The following is a 13,762-nucleotide window of genomic DNA, read 5'->3' as shown; positions in this document are numbered from 1 at the left end:
GAGATTTATTTTCCTCCAAAAGGGTAAGGATATAGAGGAAATAAACAGAAAAGATGACCACGCAAAAGAATATTAAATGTAAAAGTTAATCTGTAATACCTAAGATCTTGCCATCAAAAGGCAAGTTGACCAGGTGCTGCTGCTCTTCTGATTTAAAACAAGAAACCCGCAGCCAGGCATGACTGAATGGAAGGATACTTATATTCATGCCACGTGCAGTGGTGCCTGCTGCATCTAGGGCAAACTTAACGCTAGTGTTAGATACTAACTCCTAGCTCCTCTTTTTAAACTGTTCCAGAACTTGTTGCAGCAACTCTTCCATTTCATTCAAGTGGGTGCGGGTCTACCAGGAGAGCAACTCTGCTGAATTGGCAATAAGCCAGTGCGCAGCAGACTGGGTTGTTATGCATTTCTCTGCTGCATCTATGTTCTTCTTGTCCCAGTCCAGCGGGAGGCATCACTAGTGCCCTGGGAATTTGCTGTTTACCTAGCCATATGAACCACTGTGGAGTCAGGTGTCAGTTGTCAGCTGATGTAAAGAGGGTCAGAGGGCGAAGCTTGAAGCTTTTTGTCCACCCATGGAGTGATTACTCTTGCCATGACCGGCTCTTGAAAGATATCATGGGCCGGTGAGCATCCCCTTGAACATTGACAAAAACTGCATGGATCTCTGGTAGATAGTGTTTCCATGGAAAAATCATCTTCCATGGTCTGTTTATGTATTTCCAACTTGTGGAAAGCGGCTGTCCTCTGCAGTACCTTCATGGTAAGCAGTAGTGGGGAGGGCTTAGCTGAATAGAGGTTTGGGTCAGTGTCATCTGGAGGGTCCATGTCTAATCACCCCACAGGTCCTCATGTGGTTGTGTGTCATAAGGTGTATTGTACAGGGAGGACCCCGGACTATTTCTCCAAAGTCGGAAGTAGGGGAACCCTGAGGTGACTATGGGAGAGGTTCTATTGGTGGTAGTGGAGAAGGTGGGCGTTGAGGTGATGTAGAAGGAGGCAATGGTGGAGAAGGTGAAGTGCGATGCGGAGGAAGCCATGGGCAGAGGAGGTATGAATGTGCCCTTGTTATAGCGCCAAGGCTTCTTTGACACCAACTCGGATGGTGGAAATAGGACCTCCTCAAAAGTACATTTCTTCTTTGGAGGAATACGGTCATTTGTATCGGACACCAGCTTGGCCAAAATGCATCTAGTCCTAGGCTGGATATGTATCCGCTGTTGTCTGACATCAATCTCCTCTTGTAAGTGCTAAAAGATTGTTTTTTCCTGATGTATTCGGACAAAATATGGGAAAAAAAAATATTGAGGTGCAAAAATATTGAATTTGTAATATTATGATACACAAATATCGTGATGCAGAAATATTGTTAACAAGAATATACATTTTCGAAGGTAAGTAATATCGATGTCAAAAATATCTATGATGTTAATATATTTTCAAAAATATCAATGTTGTTAATATCGATGTTAAAAATATCTATATTGTTAATATAATTTACAAAAATATCGTTGTTAATATTATTTTTTAATTATTTTTATGTATTTTAGTAGTATTTTTTATTGTATATGTTTTACATTGTTTGTATAATTATTGTTAATGTTTTTTAATATAGTTTGTAAATTTGTACTTGTTTTTTAATTGAATATAATTAGTTATTGTAATTTCTAGTGTCATAGTGGGTAGTGGATTTTGTGAAGGTATAGGGTGGGAAGTAATTCAATTATAATTAATGAATATTTAATTTTTAATCATTATTCATTATTTAATTGATAATTATGTAAATTGTGGAATTAATTTATTTTTAAAGTTATGTTTTAGGTGCAGGTTGTGGGGTTTGTAGGGGTACAGGTCTGTAAGTAAATTCATTTAAATTAAGTAATGATATATTTTTAATTATCAATTGTTTTATTCATGATTATGTAAATTATGTAATTCAGTTATGTTTTAGGTGCGGGTTGTGAGGTTTATAGGGGTACAGGGTAGGAATCAAATTAATTCTAATTAATTTATAATTTATTTTTAATTAATAATGATAATGATGTAATTTATGTAATTAATTTATATTTTAAATTATGTTTTAGGTGTGGGTTGTGGGGTTTGTAGGGTTAAGGGGAAAGTAAAATTCATTTAAATCAATGAATAATTACTGTTTTTATTTATTAGTTGGTAAATTGATAATCATGTAAATTATGTAACTAATTTATTTTTCAACTTATGCTTTATTTTGGGTTGTGGAGTTTGTATGGGGTTAAGGGTGGGAAGTGAGTTAATTAAAATTATTTAATAATTACGTGTTTAATCATTATTCATTATTTTTTTGATAATTATGTTAATTGTGTAATTAATTTGTTTGTTAAGTTATGTTTTAGTCGCGGGTCATAGAATTTGTAGGGGTACAGGGTGGGAAGTAAATTAACTTTAAATAATAATTTAAATGATTCATTATTTAATTGATAATTATGTGCATTTTGTAACTAACATATTTTTAACATTATATCTGAGGTGCAGGTTGCTTTGTTTTTAGGGTTACACTGTGGGAAATTAATTAAGGGAACAATTTATTGATAATTATTACTTTATTATTAATCATTTATTTGATAATTATGTTAATTGTGAACTTATCTTATCTTATTTGTTTAGTTATATTTTAGGTGTGTGTTGTTTACTTTGTAGAGCAATGGGGGAAATTATTTAACCGCATGCGCGCTAGCGGGTTTTCCCGCTGCGCGCTGAAAATTCGAAAAACCCGCGTTCCGTGACAAAGCCAGCTCGTCATGCGCGCAGCGCAGGTAACGCCCATGACGAGCTGGCTTTGTCACCAGCATCGAAGGGGTTAAGCAATTATAAATAAAAAATTTGTTTTCCTTAATTCATTTTTTTCTCATTATTTCATATGTTAATTCTGGTATACTCTGTTTATTTTAATTACATTTTAATTGTTGACTGTTAGTGGGAATATAGTGGGTTTTTAATTATATTAATATTTGTGTTAATTGATAATAATTACAAAAATGTGTAATGTTCATTTATTTTTATTTTAAGAGTTTTAGTTCTTTTTTAAAAATGTTGTTACAATGAGACATTTATTTTGTATTTGTTTTGGTTTTGGAAATTTAATAGAGTTGTTAAAATATATTATTTATTTGAAGTAAAACTCTCTCTGTACTGGACCAGTGAATGGAGTGGGAATAGTAAATGTTACCACTTATTAGTCCAACGCTTTCCTTACTTTTGCACAGACTGGAGTGGGAATAGTACATTTTACCCCTCCTGAGTCCAAAGTTTTCTCTAACGATGCACACAGTGTAGTGGGAATAGTGAATTTAACCTCTCCTGAGTCCATATTCTCCCAACTGTTGCACCTACTGGAGTGGGAATAGTAAATGGAACTCCTCCTGAGTCCAACACTTTCCCTACTGTTGCACAGACTGGAGTGGGAATAATAAATTTAACCCTTCCTGAGTCCAACACTTTCCCTACTGCTGCACTTACTGGAGTCGGAATAGCAAATGTAACCCATTCTGAGTCCAACGCTTTCTGTACTGCTGGACCGACTGGTGTGGGAATAGTTAATTTAACCTCTCCTGAGTCCAATGCTTGCCCTAATGTTGCACATACTGGAGTGGAAATAGTAAATGTAACACCTCCTGAGTCCAATGCTTTCCATACTATTGCACCTACTGAAATGGGATTAGTAAATGTTACCCCTCCTGAGTCCAACGCTTTCCCTACTGTTTCACTTACTTGAGTAGGAATAGTAAATGTAACCCCACCAGAGACCAATGCTTTCCCTACTGTTGCACACAGTTGAGTGGCAATAGTACATTTTACCCCTCCTGAGTCCAATGCTTTCCCAACTGTTGCACATACTGCAGTGGGCATAGTAAATGTATTCATTTTCGAGTTTCATATATTCATTATTATGATGTATTATATATTTTTTATTTTTTATTTTTGTGTTTATAAATGTATGTAATTTTTAACATATTTTTTGTAAAACATATTTTTAAATATTGTTTAATGAATAATTAAACAATAAATATATATTTATTTGGAGTTTATTTGCTATATTTTTTAAATATTTGTAGATGTGTACGTAAAATTTATAAAGTTAAAATACAGAGAACATCAGGAATGCAGCAAACAGCCCACTGGAGGGCAAAGGATATTGGCAGCATTGTTGGACACTGCAAACCCACCACAGGGTATGATTGATAGCTGACCTGATGAACGTTTCCCAAAATGCATTGCAAAGTTTAACTCACATGAGAGTCCACTACGGACTTTACTGACATCCATGAAGAGGTCATATGTGGTCTGCAGCAGCTGTTTTGCATTTTGTCCGACTTGTAGCCTTTGAAAAATAACTTGATTTGTTCGAAACGCGGCAGGCAGAGGAAATTTGAATGGCCAAGGTGATATATATATTAAGTGATTAACAAACTACCTTGGATTGGGGGTCTTAAAGGGAAAGTTTATAGACCACTAGGTGTACATTCCCTAATACAAGCTAAATACTGAATAGTACACCTATAGTCTCAGACATATGTGTGTAAACCTAAGAATTGTTTCTCTCTCAACAAACGAGATGCTACAGGTGGAAAATTATAAATGGGGGAGACATCCCTTAAGGATAAGAACCCTCACTCACCCGAAGGTGACATGCTTCATCATATGCCTGGATGTCTGCCAACTGTTTAAAGCTGAACGGGAGCAAGACCGAGGTGCTCGTGGTGGGGGGTGCACCGTCGGCGTGGTCGTCGGCGTGGTGGCCACCCTGTCTGGGGGAAGTCCCCGCTCCCTGCCGTGAGGCCAGGAACCTGGGCGTGTAGCTGGATAAGGACCTCGCCTTTGGCCCACATGTCGGTCGGGTGGCGGGGGTTTGCTTCAGTGTTCTGAGAGCTCTTAGGAAAGTATTAGATCTGCTTCCCATTTCTGCTCGTCAGACACTGGTGCATGCCTTGGTCACCTCCCGACTTGATTATGGGAACCTGCTCTATCTGGGGGCCACAGGCAGGGTCATCGGCCGCCTGCAGGTTCTTCAAAACGCGGCAGCGCGGCTGGTCCTCAGACTCCCTAGGAGGGCATCCGCCAAACCAGCCTTGCGGGCGCTCCATTGGCTCCCCATCGAGAGGAGAGTGGAGTTTAAGGCCCTTGCCACCTGCCATCGTATCTTGAATGGCAAAGCACCTCTTCCGCTCCAGAGCCTAGTAGCCCATTACGAGCCTGCACGCAGTCTTCGGTCCTCGCAGACCGGGCTGTTAAAAGTTCCAAGAATATTTAAAGCTCGTATGGGAGGCAGATCCTTCAGATACCTTGCTCCCAAGTGCTGGAATAATCTTCCGCTGGAACTTCGGCTTGAACACTCCGAAATCCAGTTTAGAAAAAAACTTAAAACGCACCTTTTCAGTAGATAGCTTGGTTGGGAGGAGAGGGGACAGTCACTCTACTTGTCATAGCGCGGGGACACGCCAGTGGCGTAACCAGGCGCTTAATAAATGTCCAATAATAATAATAATAATAATATGGGTCCTCCTTACCAGTGTGGAAAACCTAGTCACCACTGGGAGCTACTACTTCGAGATGTTGAAGAAGGAGCTCAGAGATGTTTTTTTTTGGTAAGGGACAGGATGTTAATCCCATATGTGAGCAGATGAGTGTAGTGAGGTGTGCAGCGCTGTGTGAAAGAGTAGTGAGGTGAAAATAAAACTATCTAAGTGGAAACACGTATAATTTTATTGATGTTTTCCACTTGACAGGATTAAAAAGGAACAGCACAGTGGTATGGATATAGAACCACTGTCACTTAATGGTCGACATGTTTCAGCCTATTGATCTACAAAAGGGTATTGACGGCTTTCTTCAGGACCAGATTGAATATGTGCTAATGCTGCTGCTAATATGTGATAACTAATAATAGAATAAAGAAAATATTTTTACAACACCGGTATTCCTGTATTTTCTTTTGTTTGTCAGGTCATACCCAGGTCTCTAAAATAAAGCACAAGTAGCAAAAGAGAGAGAGAGAGAGAGACACATTCAATTTGTTAAGGTTTTAACATTTGTAATACTAAGCATAGTAAGTACATCTGTCACTGATTGCTAGTGTAATAATGCTTACAACTAGTTGGGACTTACCCTCAATAGTAGGAAAATCCTGCCTCACCTCTACCTGGCTGGCTGCTCTGGAAGGAGGCCCCACGCTGCAGGGAAAAATAAAGGTGTCTAGAAGGTACACCATATTTACTTCTAAATACAAAATGCTATAACAAACAGGAAGACCTGAGAAACTCCCAGGCACACTGTGTTGCTGCCCCAAGATATAATATATATATTTTTTAAAGTTATATATATCTATATGCATGCAGGGCATTCTTAAGAGAAACTATAGAAGGTAAACCATTAATAAAGTCTTAACATAGAGTTAACTAAGACAAGTGACCCAAACTATAGGAGGTAAACCACTAACATAGAGTTAACTAAGGGTTAACTAGGACAAGTGACCCAATCTAAGTATTCCATCACCTTACGAGGTGTCTAGAAAGGTCATAGGATGATCGAAAAACTATGGCTCTTACCTATCCATCGGTACCTCAATGCCCAATAGAGCTCGCCCCGGGAGGTACCGAACGGGAGGGAGACTACTCCTTAAATAGTGCATAAAAGATTGCCTGCAGCTGTGTGCAAAAGGGGGACCTGTAGAAAATAGCCGTCTTAATGCGCGCCTGTGAGAAGCTGCGCATGCGTAGGGGAGTAATGTTAGAACCCCATGCATGCGTGTTAGTCCAAAAGTCAGACGATAGTCTGTATATACATGCGCTAATGAAATAGATTTGCGCATGCTCTATGGCCGGACAATTGAAAAAACGATCGGGCGATTGAAGGCTTAAAGCATTAATGATATAATGCCTTCTGATGGAAAAGGACCCACGAGTGGCCGTCAACAGTGTTATACTTTCAATAAATGGAAATAAAAATAAAGTGTAAACTCTCTAGTCTGTGGATAATAGTTTAAATATACGAGTGCTGGGGAATCGATTCCCACATGTTTTATGGCCGGTCAGGTAGCTGAACAGTGGGGCATTTGAACACTGAAAGGATTAGTGGTATTTTACCTTATGATGGAAATGACCCACGAAAAAATCGTCGGCAGTGTGGCACTGTCATGAATGGAGATTGAAGGAAATACCCGCATAAAGTGAAAACTCTATAGTTGGAGAGTTATCAACTTAGAAGCACGTCAGGGATGCTCAATTGGATTGAATCTCAGCCTAAGGCAACTGTGATGAGCTCATGATTTATGGATCTATTGTGTGCAAGGCTGAGTGTACAACAAAGAGTGATCGGAGACCAGAAGGTTAGGTTCAATGTTGTTTACATATATAAATCAATGAAGACAGCTATATACTGAGTTTAGTAGGGACATATAGGTTTTAATAGCCACATCAGAGATGCTCTGATAATATGAATAGGAGTAAGCATGGGCGAATTTTGCGAATCTGGCGTTCGCAACTTTTGCGAATTTGCCAACTCGCAATCCGCAAAATCCGCGAATTCTCGCAAATTTGCGGATTTTTTTTTTTGTGTTCGCAAGGATTTCTGCCAGTTCGCAAGGATTTCTGCCAGTTCGCGAGGGTTTTGTACCAGTTCGCAATTGCGAACTTACATGTCGGCTCGCAACGGTCACGATTATGTTGTTTCTACGTCTGGTTCATCATCACAGGTTCCCAGAACCCTCTGTTTCACCCCTGCCACCCTCTGTTTCACCCATGCCATCCTCTGGTGCATCAATGCCACCCTCTGGTTCATCATCACTGTAGATTATGAGGTGGGAAAGCAAGCACACCTGCCTGCTTCAACTGACATGAATTAATTTGGGGTTGATTTATTAATGTGTCACTGTTTTAAAATTCCAGTCTGGCACCTGCTTCCTTATCTGTAATTTGCTTTCTGTTGCAGTGCAATTTTTTTTTCCAGGACCTTTGTGGCCTACTTGTGGCTATTCTATGAGCCTGCTGTGAGGGTCAGAGCAGGGTCATATAATTGTTGCAACTAGCAACTGAACTCTGGAGGGGCCCTTGTCAGGAAGCACTACAGGGAATGGTTACTAATGATGAGTTTGAACTTTTGAACCTGCTGAATGCTTTTTTTTGTGTTCGCTAGCATTTCTGCCAGTTCGCAAGGATTTCTGCCAGTTCGCGAGGGTTTTGTACCAGTTCGCAATTGCGAACTTACACCGCACGCAGCAAAATTGTATCACCAAGAAAAAAAATCCGCTGCGTGCGAATTTGCGGATTTTGCGGGAAATTCGCGGATCTCGCGGATTGCGAATTTACCGAAAATCCGCGAGCGTAACGGATTTTCCGCCCATGCTTAAATAGGAGCCAGAGAGAACTACAATAAGCTCATGACTCACAGCTCATGACTCTCAGACCTATACATAAAGTGCAAGACTGTGTATACTCAAAGGAGTGAACAGAGACCGGAATGTTTGGTTGAATGTAATTACATATACAAATGTAGAAAATTGTGTTCAGTATAAATGGGCATATAGGGAGCCATTTAGATAGATGTCCTGAGTATGTCATCTTTAAGGCCCAGGATATCTGTTTTCAATTTATACACCCACTGTTGTTCTTTACGGAACAGAAATTTCGTGGGGTCTGTGAAGTGCGGGGGGATCCAAGATTTTTCTAATACCACCCAGTGTAGATCAGTGTCCACATGACCTTTATCAATGAAATGATTAGTCAATTTGGTTGACCGTTTGCCACATCTAATTGTACTCTTGTGCTCCTGGATGCGGATCTTGATTTTTCTAGTGGTCATGCCCACATACCGTAGTTGGCAGGGACACCATATCAAATAGATCAGCCGGTCACTATTACAATTAGTATGTTTTACAATTTTCCAAGGGCGTAGTGTGCCTATATCTATTTCAAGAGTTTTCTCAGTTTGAGGACATACTGAACAAGTTCCACATGGAAAATGGCCTACTACCTGGGGCAAATTCCACAGTGTGGTCTGTTCTTAACCTCTTGGCTGCTAAGGCATTATTATTCTGATCATATAATTTCCATTGAAATCAATGGAAAGTCCATGACGAGTTACCCTTGTCATTAGCAGCCAAGAGGTTAATACCATGTGGTCGGGTATGTACCAATTTGTCTCGGAGGTTGGAACTGCGTTTGAAAGCAAACAGCGGACATGGAACGTTGTTTTTACCTAGGTTTAAAACCCCCCAGTGTTTGTTAATGCTCTTTTTCACAGAATTAGAGAAGCTAGAGAAGGTGTTAACAAACGTGATTCTCTCGTTTGCAATTCTAGTAGTGTTTCTTTCCAGTAATGCTTCTCTATTATTGTTCGCTGCTCTTTTCTTGGAGTTTCGAATTAATTTAGTAGGGTATTTCTTTACTTTGAGGTCCAGTGACAGTGCTTGGGCATGTTTCTCATATTCTGCCAGTTCGGTACAGTTACGTCTTATCCGTAAAAACTGCCCGAAATGCAAGTTTTCACGAAGGGCTCGTGGATGATAGCTTTGGAAGGGTAAAAGGGAATTGCACGAAGTGGGTTTTCTGTAAAGTTCTGTCACTAGCGCTCCATTGTTTGGTTTGATTAGTAAATCCAGAAACGGTAGGCTAGATCTGGAAAATTCTAGAGTAAATCTTAAGAAGTCATCCTGTTGATTTAACCATTCATGGAACAATTTGAGGGTCTCTTCATCGCCCCGCCAGATGACGAAGATGTCGTCTATCTACCTTTTCCAGGTACATAGATGGCTGAAGAACGGATTGCTAGGTGTTAATATGGTCTCCTGCTCAACTTTGTGGACATAGAGATTGGTCAGGCTGGGGGCACAAACACTGCCCATACAAGTACCAGAGATTTGTAAGTACAATTGGTCCTCAAACTTAAAAAAAAAATTCTTTAAGTACTTTCCTGGCACAGAACATCACAAAGTCAATGGGTGTTATACTTTCCCAAACAAGTTTTCCCAGCATCGATTTGATGGTAGTCAATGTCTGTTCTTGTGGAATACAAGTGTAGAGGGATTCCACATCAAAAGATACTAGCCAATCCTTTTCTATGTCAAATGGTAACTCTTGAATCTCTGAGAGAAGGTGCTTGGTATCTTGGATGAAGGTCGGCATTTGTGATACCATTGGGCGAAGGAATGAATCCACAAAGGTGGATAATGGTTCACAGTTGCCTTAGGCTGAGATTCAATCCAATTGAGCATCCCTGACGTGCTTCTAAGTTGATAATTCTCCAACTATAGAGTTTTCACCTTATGCGGGTATTTCCTTCAATCTCCATTCATGACAGTGCCACACTGCCGATGATTTTTTCGTGGGTCATTTCCATCATAAGGTAAAATACCAATAATCCTTTCAGTGTTCAAATGCCCCACTGTTCAGCTACCTGACCGGCCATAAAACATGTGGGAATTGATTCCCCAGCGCTCGTATATTTAAACTATTATCCACGGACTAGAGAGTTTACACTTTATTTTTATTTCCATTTATTGAAAGTGTAACACTGTTGACGGCCACTCGTGGGTCCTTTTCTATCAGAAGGCATTATATCATTAATGCTTTCAGCCTTCAATCGCCCAATTGTTTTTTCACTTGTCCGGCCATAGAGCATGCGCAAATCTATTTCATTAGCACATGTATATACAGACTATCGTCTGACTTTTGGACTAACACGCATGCGCGGGGTTCTAACATTACTCCCCTACGCATGCGCAGCTTCTCACAGGCGCGCATTAAGACGGCTATTTTCTACAGGTCCCCCTTTTGCACACAGCTGCAGGCAATCTTTTATGCACTATTTAAGGAGTAGTCTCCCTCCCGTTCGGTACCTCCCGGGGCGAGCTCTATTGGGCATTGAGGTACCGATGGATAGGTAAGAGCCATAGCTTTTCGATCATCCTATGACCTTTCTAGACACCTCGTAAGGTGATGGAATACTTAGATTGGGTCACTTGTCCTAGTTAACCCTTAGTTAACTCTATGTTACGACTTTGTTAGTGGTTTACCTCCTATAGTTTGGGTCACTTGTCTTAGTTAACTCTTAGTTAACTCTATGTTAAGACTTTATTAATGGTTTACCTTCTATAGTTTCTCTTAAGAATGCCCTGCATGCATATAGATATATATATAACTTAAAAAAAATATATATATATTATATCTTAGGGCAGCAACACAGTGTGCCTGGGAGTTTCTCAGGTCCTCCTGTTTGTTATAGCATTATGTATTTAGAAGTAAATATGGTGTACCTTCTAGACACCCTTATTTTTCCCTCCAGCGCGGGGCCTCCTTCCAGAGCAGCCAGCCAGGTAGAGGTGAGGCAGGATTTTCCTACTATTGAGGGTAAGTCCCAACTAGTTGTAAGCATTATTACACTAGCAATCAGTGACAGATGTACTTACTATGCTTAGTATTACATGTGTTAAAACCTAACAAATTGTATGTATCTCTCTCTCTCTCTCTCTCTTTTGCTATTTGTGCTTTATTTTATAGACCTGGGTATGACCTGACAAACAAAAGAAAATACAGGAATACCGGTGTTGTAAAAATATTTTCTTTATTCTATTAGTAGTTCTCACATATTAGCAGCAGCATTAGCACATATTCAATCTGGTCCTGAAGAAAGCCGCCGATACCCTTTTGTAGATCAATAGGCTGAAACATGTCGACCATTAAGTGACAGTGGTTCTATATCCATACCACTGTGCTGTTCCTTTTTAATCCTGTCAAGTGGAACACATCAATAAAATTATACGTGTTTCCACTTAGATAGTTTTATTTTCACCTCACTACTCTTTCACACAGCGCTGCACACCTCACTACACTCATCTGCTCACGTATGGGATTACCATCCTGTCCCTTACCAAAAAAAACATCTCTGAGCTCCTTCTTTAAAATCTCGAAGTAGTAGCTCCCAGTGGTGACTAGGTTTTCCACACTGGTAAGGAGGACCCATATGATGAAGCATGTCACCTTCGGGTGAGTGAGGGTTCTTGTCCTTAAGGGATGTCTCCCCCATGTATAATTTTCCACCTGTAGTATCTCGTTTGTTGAGAGAGAAACAATTCTTTGGTTTACACACATATGTCTGAGACTATAGATATATATATATAAACACATATATTAAAAGCAGAGAACTGCATATCATTGTCCTTCTTCACTGTTTTCAAATGTAGTGTATTTAAATTAAGAGCTATCTGCTCCTCTCATGCAAATGATTAAAACCGAGTATGGTTAAAACATGCGTCATGCTGCTATTACTGAGCTGCCTTCTTGAATAAATCCACTTGACTCTCTCGTTTGGCTGAGCTTCAATTTGTGCTGCGAAGGTAGCCTGATTTTGCATATGGAACACACACACACACGCATATATATATATATATATATATATATATATATATATATATATATATATATATATATATATATATATATATATATATATGTATATATATATATGTATATATTTATTAAAAAATCCTATTATTGTATATATTTTATTGATATTAGTGTAAATTCGATATTTTTTCAATATTTTTGTACTTGCCATTATAAGTATAGGGCAGCGATATTTTTGTGATCGATATTTTTGACGCAACATTTCTATATCACAATATTTTCTAGCTCACTATTCTGTCAGTGAACCTGTTCCTGATTCTCCGAGGTTGTACAGGATATTGTCCTGGAAGTCGGCTTTCTTCGCTCCAAGCATGGGCATTGTCCGGTCGGTACCAAGCTGGATTTCAGCTCAGAGGTCTTCGACTCCGATGGTGTCTTCGATGCCAGAGCCAACAATCCACCCGAAGTACAAGGGCATGGCTTAAAGCCAGGCTTTGATGCAGAGGAATGTGCATGCGTTGGGACGACTTGGATTCTCAGTGCCGACCATGGCTTTGTGGCAGTGGTGAACCAGAGGCCTCCTGGCTTGCCTGTGGGTTTGATGCTCAACCATTTCGAGGGCGATGCTCGGCTTCCAGATGGTGTCGAGAGGTGGGAGGAGGGATGATAGTACTGACTGCAGCCTTTTTTGACGATGGACGCTGCAAAGGTGGGGAATTGTCCACTTTGATGTTGGAACCCAAGTCCTCCTCTATCTCCAACTCTTGAGCCTCTGTGCCTGAAGCATCTGGCTGCGGTTCCCCCTTCGGTCTTCTATTCTTCAGACAGCTCCAGAGTATCCTCCGGCTGGTGTTGCGACCATCAAGGTCTACCCGATGTAACATTTTTAACAGTACTGAAGAGCTTTCATGTTCCTGAATGTAAGGTATGCAGACAGGAGGCTTCCTGGTGATCTGGGGACAGAGAGAGGTTGCATACCTAGTGGATGTCTGGCTTTGGGTACTTCGCTAGACATTTTGGGTAGAATCTGGTGCTGAAGAATGGGCGGAGACCTGAAGGGGCTAGGCCCTGAAAATGGTGTTGAAGTTGTTTGACCGCTGAAGAGACTTTAAGGAACACATCTAACCTTATGGTGGAGAAAAAACTATCTAAAAATGGAGCTGATGCCCATGCACATTACCAGTAATGGGTGTATTTACCATAACTCGTGTCTTGAAGGACTTTTTCAAAGAACAGCAACTTGCACACATCCAAAACCCAACAGTATATGGCAGGAGTATGCACAGCATGTGTATCTACGTCTACACCTGCCACAAACTAGCCTTAGGATTCCATGGACTTTTAGTCCAATCAATGAGAACCACAGTTTGGAATACCAAGAACAA

At 40.1% G+C, this 13,762-nt stretch overlaps 1 protein-coding gene across 3 annotated transcripts in view; it reads right to left on the bottom strand.

Annotated features, from left to right (window-relative positions):
* LGALS3BP (galectin 3 binding protein) overlaps nt 1-13,762 on the bottom strand; it is a 150,624-nt gene that overhangs the window by 32,442 nt on the left and 104,420 nt on the right. The gene's annotated exons all lie outside the window — the stretch shown is intronic.

Source organism: Lissotriton vulgaris, chromosome 7, assembly GCF_964263255.1.
Source record: "Lissotriton vulgaris chromosome 7, aLisVul1.2, whole genome shotgun sequence".
Classification (NCBI taxonomy): Eukaryota; Metazoa; Chordata; class Amphibia; order Caudata; family Salamandridae; genus Lissotriton; species Lissotriton vulgaris.
Note: the sequence above shows the minus strand (reverse complement) of the source record. Positions and strands in the feature narration are given on the sequence as shown.